The sequence below is a fragment of the Mauremys mutica genome, chromosome 2 (genome assembly GCF_020497125.1).
Source record: "Mauremys mutica isolate MM-2020 ecotype Southern chromosome 2, ASM2049712v1, whole genome shotgun sequence".
NCBI lineage: Eukaryota > Metazoa > Chordata > Testudines > Geoemydidae > Mauremys > Mauremys mutica.
The window spans coordinates 118100561-118112687 of NC_059073.1; the positions used below are offsets into that span (position 1 = coordinate 118100561).

General features: G+C 39.8%; 1 long non-coding RNA gene across 5 annotated transcripts in view; it reads right to left on the reverse strand.

The window, feature by feature from the left end:
- Positions 1–616: 616 nt before the first annotated feature.
- The window catches only part of LOC123364681, an 83935-nt gene continuing 72424 nt past the window's right edge, over positions 617–12127 (reverse strand). For 3 of the 5 annotated variants that reach the window (XR_006577216.1, XR_006577213.1, XR_006577212.1), the window contains 4 exons: positions 7525–7623; positions 1657–1750; positions 1447–1581; positions 617–994 (listed from right to left, as the gene is read on the reverse strand). This is a non-coding gene — a long non-coding RNA (uncharacterized LOC123364681). Of the gene's footprint in view, positions 1094–1446; positions 1582–1656; positions 1751–7524; positions 7624–12127 lie in introns of all 5 variants that reach the window. The other 2 variants (XR_006577215.1, XR_006577214.1) reach the window with 2 other exon arrangements.

The window sequence follows — 12127 nt, forward strand, 5'->3', positions numbered from 1 at the left end:
GTTTTTTTGTTGTTTTTTTTACTTATCTTAGGGGTCACCATGATCAAGACAAAGCAAAATAATCAATCAGTTATTAAATATGCTATTTTATTATTAAGGAAAATAAAATAAAATATAAAACACAATGACTGAATGCAACTGATAAGTTGTTATTTGTTACAATCCCTTCCATGTGTCTTTGTGGAGAGCTTTTAACAGAGATTACATCCCTCAGAGTGAACATCCCTGAGATGTCTTTTCCTCTTGGTAAGCTAAGACCAAACTATATGTTTCGTAAAATTATTGTGAATTCATTCTTTAGTATATCCTAAGATAACTAAGAATGTTTTAAAAAGGGGAAAGGAACTTTGTTTCAGGGCAGACAGACCTTGTCATGACCAGGGCTGGCTCCAGGCACCAGCTAAGGAAGCAGGTGCTTGGGGCGGCCAATACAAAGGGGCGGCATTCCGTCCGCTTTTGGGGCGGCACGTCTGGGTCTTCGGCAGGGATTCGGAGGCGGGTCCCTCAGTCCCTCTCTTCCTCTTTGAGCTGCTGCTGAAGTGCCGCCGAAGAGGAAGAGAGGGAGTGAAGGACCCGCCACCACGATTGAGCTGCCGCCAAAGTGCTGCTGATCGGCTTTTCTTTTTTCTTCTTTTTTTTCTTCACTTGGGGCGGCAGAAAACCTGGAGCCGGCCCTGGTCATGACTGGGTCATGGGTGGTCTGACCTAGTGGTCAGAGCAGGACTCAGGCCAAGTTGGATACCAGAAGGTCAGAGTCTTAGACCGGAGGGCAAACCAGGAGTCAGGTGTCAGTAGGCAAGCAGGGTCAGAAGCTAAAGTCTAGAATCTCTCACATGCAGGGTCTGAAGCAAGATAGGCAGGCAGTCTGTACTGTTGCTCAGACAACTCTCCGTCATGACTTCTTGGCTTAAGTACTGATGCCAGCAAGTCAGTGGGTTGCAAGGAACTACCATTCAGGTCCTGGTGGGTGGTACTTCCTTCTGGACCCGGCCTCCTGCAAGAGCCAAACCTAAGCTTCCTGTGGTGATGTGGAAGTGTTAGCGGCCCCGACACCCCATGGTCCCAGGTTTTAGCATTGCAGGTTCTTACATCCCTGTTGGTTATTAATAGATAACCAGCTAGTTTATAGTTGACAAATGACTTAATTACATGCTATGAAACCAAAGAAAATATTTAGATAAATTACTTGGTAGAAGTCATTTAAGGGGCTGTCTTGAGACCAGCCAATTAACCAATATTAAGAAACTTAAAACCAATTCAATACCACTATTTCTCTGTTTACCAAGGTCTAGTCCCATCTCCTGTCCAGGAATACCTGGTCTAACCACTTGGTGATTAATAGGAGAAACTGTTAGTCTTTTAAATTACAACATTTCAACCTTCCAACAAAATCATTACAAGAGTTTTGAATCTAATCCCTTTAGAGTTTAGTTAACTTCCTCTCACCAATCCATGCTGAAGTCTTGGGGATGTTTCCTTAGGTTGGCTTCTTCTTGAGCCTTATCTGTTTGTGGCAACATGCCTATAGAGATGGACAGGATGAGTTGTGGAATTCTTGCTGTCTAAGCAGAGTAGCAGGAGCTGTGAATGTAGAAGCTCACTTCAGAGTCTTTTATACCCTTCTCCTTACTTTCATGAAATTATAGAAAAACATACCTCTTTCATGCTTGTTCAAGTTGGTTGTTGTTACTCTTTCATTGGCTCCCTGCCTTCAGATTTGGCTTAGAGTCTTAAATGACACTTTCAGCTCCTGAATATGCAGTTTGTATAAATATATGAAACATTTCTTTAATTGCCTTTGTTCTTCTTGTGGCAAGAAAAATCCAGATGATTGTTAAAGTTTGTTTTAACTCATTCTTTTTATTTGATCAATTTTTCTGGTTTTTTTTTTGTTTTTTTTTACACTTTTATTAGTGTTCGATAGGAAACAAAATTTGTTTTTCAAAAAATCCAAGCACTCTTATTTTTATGGAAGAACTTTTAGTTCAAAAATAGAATTTTTAATTAAATAACTTTTAGAAAGTCTCTAGCCTAAGTTTCTGACTCTACATAACAATTTTTGGAATGAAGATTGTCTTGTCTTCCTGCATTGGATGAGGGTTTGCTTTCAGATTTCCAGTAACTGATTAATTAATTCCCCATCAGTACAAATATTTTATACTTAAATGGCTTCTTATATTAGTATTAGTCTAGAATCAAATGACCTAGCTGTATTTGTATATAAAACATTTTAATATTCATATCATATACAAATATCAGACAGTTATTCTTTGAAGGCTTGCTTTTAGGTACAGGATATTTGCAAATATATATATATATATATATATATATATATATATATATATATTAAAAGATGCTTATGCCTTCTTAAGTATTTGAGAAACAGCAAAAGTTATCACCTTTAAGTGGAAACATGAGTTGAAAGTAAGCAGTATCTTCTGTAAGGCATTTCCTACCATAAGTGTTCTCCAGGTTTAAAGAATGAAGACTTTAGTGTGTTTACAAAAAAAATCTGTTAATTAAGGATATTTCTAGGGTTTGCTCTACACCAGCAACTTATGTCAGCATAATTATGTTGCTCAGGGGCAGGGCCGGCTCCAGACCCCAGCGCGCCAAGCGCGCACTTGGGGCGGCATCCCGCGGGAGGGCAGCAGGCGGCTCCGGTGGACCTCCCGCAGGCGTGCCTGCGGAGGGTCCGCTGGTCCCGCAGCTCCGGTGGAGCATCCGCAGGCGTGCCTGCAGGAGGTCCACCGGAGCCGCGGGACCAGCGGACCCTCCGCAGGCACGTCTGTGGGAGGTCCACCGGAGCTGCGGGACCGGCGACCGCCAGAGCGCCCACCGCGGCGTGCAGCCCTGCTTGGGGCGGCGCAAATCCTAGAGCCGCCCCTGCTCAGGGGTGTGGAAAATCCACACCTCTGAGCAATGCAGTTATACCAACCTAACCCCCTGCTAAACAGCTCTATGTCGACAGAAAGATTTCTCCCCTTGACCTAGCTACTGTCTCTCTGGGAGGAGGAGTACCTACACTGGTGTAGCTGCAGTGAGGTAAGTGTAGACAAGTCCGAGAATTCTTTGTGTGGGTTTAAACTCAGGGTTTGTTTTGCTTTTTAAAGAAAGGGGGTGGGGGAATACAGGCCCACTTTACCTCTAGATTTATTGCTCTGATAACACAAACCTGCATTCCTTTCACAATAAGCTTTCTTCCTAGAAAGGTTTACATGGTTTGTCTGCTTGATGTTTGCTTGTCCTTGGGAGATCAAAGCGGAACCCTTCTGGAATTTATTTGATTAGCTTCAACATCTTGTAACATAATTAGCAAAATATGTGTATTTTATATTTCCAAGCATCATGGCTATAATGCTCTTGTATATCTTAATATTCCGCAAGGGTGCAAATAAGGTGGTAATGACTTAAAGATTAGTTATAATAATTTTATTTAAATCATTTTTGCATCAGTATTAAGATCTCTTCCTCCCCCGTCCCAAAGTCCTGATGGTGTGAGGTATGAATGAGCTTTTTCACATAGTAGCTTCATTGGCAGATTTTCAACATTATGTGTCTCAGTTACAGCTACTTTCTGAAGTAATACTAACAGTGCTACCCCCAGGTTATCACATAAAGCTTGGTTCCAATAGCCCTGATGTTCCATGGCTGGAGAAGTTACAAGAGTTGGTACTTAGTGATGGACGGAGAGTATTTATCTATATGTTTAGGCAACTCTGATCTTAGCCCAATGGGCAGACCCTGGAAAAACCATTAAACCCAACAGGTGAGGTCAGTGTTTTAACCAAATCTTCCCTGAGATGTTCCCTTCAGCCTTCTCTAATGCCTTTTAACATCTCTTTATTGGAGCATCTCTCCAAAAGAAAAAAAGTTATATAAAGATCTTTTTCCAGTGACAGACCTCCACTACATTACACCATCTTCTGTTCCATTAAATACGGTATAATTTAAAAAATCTATCTTTTAAGGATGTATTACAAAGTGAACAAGAAGAATCACAATGTAAAAAATAATATTGGTGATAGGTGGTAAAAATTTAACAGGATTTCTGAGATTAAAAATTCAGCTCTGTCCCTCTCTATTTTCTCTTCTCTGTGGATTTCAATCCTTCTCATAGACTCAGAGACTTTAATGTCAGAAGGGACCATCGTAATCATCTAGTCTGACCTCCTGTATATTGCAGGCCACAGAACCTCACCCACCCACTCCTGTAATAGACCCATAACCGCAGGTTGAGATACTGAAGGCCTCAAATTATGGTTTAAAGACTTCAAGTTACAGAGAATTCACCATTTACACAAGTTTAAACCTGAAAGTAACTATGCCCCATGCTGCAGAGGAAGGCAAAAAAAAAGAACAAAAACCAAAAAAACCCCAGGGTCTCTGCCAAGCTGACATGAGATAAAATTCCTTCCTGACCCCAAATATGGCAATCAGTTAGACCCTGAGCATGTGGGCAAGACCCACCAGACAGACACCTGGGAAAGAATTCTCTGTAGTAACTCAGAGCCCTCCCCATCTAGTGTCCCGTCTCCAGCAGTTGAGGATTTTTGCTACTGGCAGTCACCAATGGGCCACATGCTTTCTGATCACATGAGAATGATTTAGTGTGCACACACACAAACTACCACCAGAGAGGAGCACCTGAAAAATTCTCTTTTGACCTACAAAGTAATGTACATGTTGCATTTTCTTAGATTACTTTATTCATGGAGTAAATTTGTGAAACTATACTAATGTGAATGATTGGACTCGCCAAAATCTAACATTTCCTGGGTTTGTCTGACACACAAAACTTTTCACAAATCTCTAGTTAGCTACTTGTCAACTTATTGTATTAAAGATTTTTTCATTAACAAATACAGGGTTAAGATATAAGGTGGAAGGTCAAGCCTAGTTTTAATAGTAATAAAAAACAAAATGAAACAACCACAACCAAAATAAATCTGGAAGGGATATTCAGGGAATAAACCAACTAGCACCTGAAGGGGGTTAGGAAGAAACCTCCCCAATGGGCCAGTTATTTCATAATTGCCTATTTGAGATTTCTTGCACTTTCTTCTGAATCAAGGATGGGCCACTGGTCTGAGGCAGTTTGACAATTCCTATGTTGCTATTGCTATAATTCACTATTTCAGGCAAATCTGCTCAGTTCACCTGAGATCCTGTTTTAGAATGGAACATCTGTGACAGATCAGATTCAAGAATCCTCAAAGAGTGGAAAACACAAGCTGCCAGGGAGGGGTCCCATCTGCATTCTGCTTGCTACTGTACATAAAGAAAAATAATTGATAGTTCACAATCTGCTGCAGATGATAATATCATCTTGGTCTGACAGTTTTAGGTCAAGGACAGAGAAATCAGAATGTAAAATAAAATCGGTGAATGTAATTTTTTTTAAAACTCCTGCAAAGGCAATATCAGAAACAGAGACTATGAACAAGAAATCATCTTCCTATTATAACACCCAGTACAGGGTCCTCAGCAATCTGCAAAACACTTTCTTGATAGATCTATGAAAAACTCAGTGATTTCACTTAAGAAGGTTTTGTGCAAATATTTTCTTTACTTTCAATCCACATGCATTTTCCTCTCCATCAAGCTTCAACTTGAGCTTTGGGTTTAAACAAACTCAAAATTTCAAACAAAACTCAATTAAAACTGCCAATTTTTTAATGAGTTTTGCATTAAACCCAGGGAAAACTGCAAATTTCATGTGATTGCTATGCAAAATCTTAAACTAGCCCATGATTGAAACAGAGGGGTTGGTCCAACTCCCATTAAAATCAGTGGCTCCACTGGAGATGGATCAGGGCCAAAGAGAAACCAAAGAAAAAACTAGGTGGGTCTTAATGTTAGACAGCTTCCAGATTGCAAACTCAGTGTTGCCAGCACCTGTGGATATTATCATAAGTTTCATGATATTTTGTATTTTTTGTTAAAACCACAGCAGCTGCAATCAATAGATTGCATAAGAAATGGAATCTCCATTTTAAAAAAAAAGTAAATTTCTAGTCCTCATGGTGGCAGAGAAAAGCTTGGAAACATGAAACAAGTGCACCCTAAAAGCTCTGAAACCAGAAGTCAGGTAAAAAGGCAAAATGGTTTGGGGTTTTTTGTTGTTGTTGTTTGTTTCTTTGTTTTACACACACAAAAAAAATCATTTTAAAACAATCTCACAAGTTTTTAGGGGCCTGGCCTCATGCTGTTGGAATGCTTGGGGTTGGCAGTACTCAAGGTTATGTAGGACTGATAAAGTACTATAAGCATCACCACACCTATGCAGTCTAATTTTCAACAGTGGTAACTGATTTGGGGTGTCTCTGCATTTGGGCGCCCATCCTGAGACACCTTGGACCTGACTATACATCCAAATAATGGAGGTACCCACATAAATGGCCACTATTGAAAAATTTGGCCCTATTCTTTTAAAGTATACATACACACACTCACAGATATAAATGTCCCTTAAATTAGAATGTCATTTTTTCTGAAACTCCAATTTTCTGAATGTTGGGCATATTCGTGGTTCAAGGTTTATATGTCTGTGCGAGTGGGAAGGGGACACAAATATATCATAAAGCTCATCTTTTCACTCTCCTGATTCTGAAGCCGATGAGCACACGGCTATTCCACCTGTACACGGTTAAGCAGCCTGAATGGATGCTAATGGTCCCAAGGAACCAAACCGCTACCAGAGATCAACGTAGGGAAAGGGAGTCCTGCCCACATACACTTTTCTCCACCTATCCCTCTAACACTGGCAGCAGGGATGGAAAGCATAGGAGTCTCTGCACTGGCTTTTCTACATGAGGATGCCCCTGGCCCAATGTGATCCTTCCAAGCCCTTCCATATCCATATATCACCTCTAAGGCCAGTTTGTACAAGCAGTGCTATGCAATGTGGTTATACCAAATTGGAGGATCTCACCCATAGACTTTAATATACTCTCCTTTTGCATATTGAGACTGATCATATACTGTAAGTCACATCTGTCCCAGTTTTAAGTCTGTGCAGAATTGTTCGGGGGGTACAAAAGGATGCAACTAGTAACCGAACAACGAGCAAAGATGATTATAAATCACCCTAAATGGCTGATTAAATACATCTTCTCCAGCTCTAATTTTCATGATTTCTTATTTGTACTGGCTAGTGCTCAGAGTTATGCATCACTGGCAAATATTATCATCTTACTGTATTTTCCTTCTGTCAAGTCAGGATGCACTGTATGCTGTAAAACTTTGAAAACTGTGACCACCATAGAAGCCCTTGTATAAGAATTTTCACACTTTATTAAGTTTTGAGATGGGTAGATAAGTTACAGAATATTGGGAGGTTTGAAAAATGTGTGAGGACTCTGCATGTACACCAAGGGAGTTAACAAGAGTGATCAGATGTCCCGATTTTATAGGGACAGTCCCGATTTTGGGGTCTTTTTCTTATATAGGCTCCTATTACCCCCCCACACCCCCATCCCGATTTTTCACATTTGTTGTCTGGTCACCCTAGAGTTAACCTACCAGGGTCTCAAGGGCCTGGAATTGTGAAGTCTTCAGGTAGGAGATAGCTAGTATTCCCTCTTCTGCTTCTGCTGTGCTCTCAAGAAGAAAAATTTTGAGCTGGGAGATAGAAGATACAAAATACCTAACTTAACAGGAAGTGTGGTGTAAGTGGTATGCAATAGTTCAGAGTTTCATTGCTCTACGCTACCCCTTTACATTTTAACTAATCTGCTTGCCTGTGGAGACAGCTGCCACTTGTGAGGTAAACATGATGCAACATATTACAGAAGGGATATATTCTGTGATTTACTTTTGTTTGGATGTTTCCCTTAATCTAAAATCAAATCATATTAACTCAGAATGTGTGGTTGTTTTTTGTGAATGAAAAATAATATAGGAGAATTTTTAAAGTTTTCTTGTAATATAGGGGAATGAGGTATGCAGAAAGGAATTACCCAATTAGCTAGGACAATCAATATAATTCTAACCATATGTGCCATGGATTCTTTAATGACAATGAGTTCAGAACTTCAGTTTTCAATCTGAAAGATGGCACCTCCAGCAGTACTGTGAACTCCCAACATGCTATTAAGAATCAAGTTCCATCCCATAGGTTGATGCAAATATTGAGTTAACTGCACATTTTCAGCCCCACCACTAGATAAAACCACTCAATATGAAAGGTGCTATATAAATGCAAGATATTATTATTGTCTTAGTAGAATATATTGAAGTTCACAAACTGCACCATAAGTTGACTTAGATCCAAAGAAACTTTAGCATTAATAAGCTTATAGTAATAGAAAAGGGATACTGGCTAGTCCATCGACCAAAAATACAGGTGGCTTTCTTTGCCACCACCACCCCACTAGATAGATAGATAGATATAGTTAACTTTTAAATGAAATGTCCTAAGCAGATACAGATAAATCCTAAAGTCCTTGCTCAGTTTGCTCAGATAAACTCCCCATTAACCACCTTAGAATTCAATTCAGCCCTACTGAAAGCAAGGGGAGTGTTGGAATTGGTTTAAACAGTAACAGGATGGCAACCCTAATGCACTCCACTCCACTGGAATCTCACTGTATTTAAAACTCCTGTCAAACCCTTAAACACTTAATTTTAATTTATTGCAGGCAAAATAACAGAAAAATATCAATGTTTGGAATATGCACGGTCTTTTCAGGATAAATTTTGATTTGCTATTTAGGTAATATTAGCTGAAATTTGTAAATACAGCCCCTCAGTCCATCTTGCAAAGACTTGTGTTCTGATTAACTTTACTGTCTGGAATAGTGCTACTGAAGTCAAGGAAACTATTCACTGTGCATAAGTCTTTGAAAAATCAAGACCTAAGACACCTAAATGAGGGGCCTTATTATCAGAGCACCCAGCAGCTCTCATTCACTTCAAATATCAATCTGACAATTTGGGCACCGTGTGTTTTGTTTTGTTTTTTTAATGGTTTAAATGGTCTTCGGTGGGGGAAATTATCATTAAAAATGACAATACACAATATAATAAAATAAAATTAAAGTTGGCAATGCAAGCCCAGCACTGACAGCATCTTACTTTAGTAGGGCTTCATTGGTGACATTTGTAATTTTCTTTGCTTCATTTGCCCATGGAAACTTACTGCTTTTCAAAGAACATTTTACTTGGGTGAGGAGGGGGAGAGGTGGCGAGGCAATAAATCTACCGTGTTTATAATTCTGTTCTGCTCAAATCAAAATCCAGACTATAAAAAGAAAACCCACTTGCACTCATAAGAGCTATCTACACACAGATTTTGTACCACATTAAGGCCTGATCTACCCACAGTGTGTGCACCAATATAACTATGTCAGTTAGGGATGTGATTTGTCATCAATATAGTTCTACCAGTACAACCGCTAATGTAGATGCAATTATACCAGTATAAAGGTGCCTAATAGTAGTATATCTTGTTCCCCTTCCCATATGAGAATAAGCTATACTGATATAAGCACCTTTATATCATATAACTGCATCCACACTTGTATATTTACTGCTTTAACTAAACGGGTATAGTTCAAGTAGTACAACTTGTGTGTATAGACAAACCCTTACTATATCATTTTGAAAATGGCATAATTAAAGTGGTGCAAGCCCCTAGAGCAGATGCAGTTATACCAGTACATAGGACCTGGATACTAGTATAACTGTATCCACACTAGGAGTTGCACCACTTTAGCTATTTTTGTATAATAAACCCAACAAAGCACACCCCTATCCAAAAATAGTTAAACTGGTACCAAAAATGTGTGTAGACTAGGTCTAAGGTGACTTATTTTTAATTGTAGGAAAATTGTTCTGAATCATCTAATGAACTGTGAAACTCTTCCAGATAGCTAGATAAAGAATAACTAGAAAAGAGAGAGAAGATAAATAACAGGAGGCTAGAACAAATCATCACCAACATAAAGTAAAGCAAAGTAAAGTAAAACTTGTTTCTAGCAGATGTTGAGGTCTTTCCATCCTCTCCGTCCCCCTCGCTCACCCTGGAAAAGACGCTCAGGAGGGAATGTAAGGTTCTCCAGAGCAAAGTTATGTTGAAACAAACAAAAAAAAGTGCCGCTGAAATTGTACACTTTAATTACTGCACAGTATTAAGTTGAAGAAAAGCTTCAAAGAAATACTGAAACATTTTGGCAGACTGTCAAAACTATCTAACATTTACAAGAGCCAGCCGAGTCTTGCTGAGATACTTCTTTCTCCCCCATCCTCATTTAAGGATTTTGCACCCTCAGAGTCCTTGCAAGCTGATATATGTACAGCATCATTGCCATATTTCCCCCTTTTTCAGACACAAAGAAAACATTCAGAAGTAGCGATGCCCACTACATCCTGATTTTGGAGCAGCCAGGAAATGAAACTTCTGCAGAGGGTTCCGTTTTAATTGGATACGGTCACGCTATCCAAACGGGAAGAAATCTGCTACAGATTAGCCATTTTCTTTCTGCTTAATAGACAGACAAATTAATTACATTTTATAATCATTCCCGCTATTGTTTTTTTCTCCAGTTTGGAGACTTGTCTCAAAGAATTATGCCCAGACAGCAGCATATAAAGTCAATTATAATGGGGGGGAGGTTAAAATAGCAGAGAAGCACATGCCCCTCTGCCTCCGTCCCACTAGGAGGTCTTTTCTGCTCATGCCATTGCAGGAGGTCATGTACCACAGGGAGTTCAGAGAATGAGTTAGGTAATTTAGTCTTGGACAAGGGCCTATTTCAAAATGAAGAAGGGAAGAGGGATGATGGCATAGGGATTCCCTGCCTCTAGATACAAGCTAAATCATTCTGACAGGAGTATCTTATCCTAGGCTCATAAAGCTATTTCTGAAGAACAGTTTCTTTGCTTTTGGAATTTGCTACTTGCATCAGGTGGCAGGAATTTTTGACAAGTACGCCCTGGGGAGGTTGTGCCTGGAGCCTCCACCATCAAAAAAGGCTTTGTGCACCCCCATTTTTTTAAAAGCAAATTGCTCATATCAAGCACCGGGGAAGGAGCCACACACCAGAGTTTCAAGCAGCATGTTTTAGTTCACACGTTGATGGGCAGTACTTTACAGCACTCAGCTGGCTGTCCTTGAACCCTTCCTTTGCTACTTCTCCTTGGAACTGTCCCAGCCATGTCATGATGGGAGCAGATACTAAATGAAAGCAGGGAGCCCTAATTCAGGCAGCCAACTTCCAATAGTGAGATGGAGCTCGGCCACTATATGGTTGGCACGGCATAAAAACGGACACAGACAGACACAATTGCATAAGCCATTATAATTGGAGCTACCAAACTAGCATTTAGTTACTTCACATTTAGGTCGTGTTTATACTACAGCTATACTTGAGTCAAGGAACCCATTCCAATGCTACTGTCCCTTGACTGGGTTATAACAAAGTTAGATGGGTCTTAATTGGATTAAAGCCTTACAAGTGACATTATGTGGACATATTGCACGATCCATGCGGAGCCCCACTTACATGTGCAGATGCAGCAATCTAGTCAGACACCATCATTGCAGGGGCAGGACCTTGGTCTGTCCAGGGTTTTAGTCCCAATAGATTGAGAGATTCCATCTATACTGCAGCTTTAACTGTGTCGTAACTGGGTTGGGGACAACTATCTTGTAATCAGATTCCGTGATTTGTTTACAGATATAATGTAGACAAGGGACTTATATAAGAGGGTTTTATAGAAGGGTGTGCACTCATACCACATCTTGCCACCCAGTCTACCAAGAGATTGTTTTAGACATACACAATGGAGCATTCATTGCAGAGATACATTTTGCTTTGCACCACTCCTTTAAGACCAAGGAACGTAGTTGGTTCATAAAGAATGATTAAAGCACCAATTATTTTGACTAAACATGTATTTGAAACCCTCAGGCTATCAGGGACATTAAGCCATCAATTCATTATTTAGTTGTCAGCATGGAAAACTGTCTGAGGCTTAAAGGTTTAACACGCTTGCAAACATTTGAAATTTCAGACGGTTACAATTGTATTTATTAGATCACGTAACTTACCTTTTGCACATGCATTGTCTGTAATGTGTCCTGTAGCTCTTCTTCTCCTCATGTTCAACAAAACCTCATTGC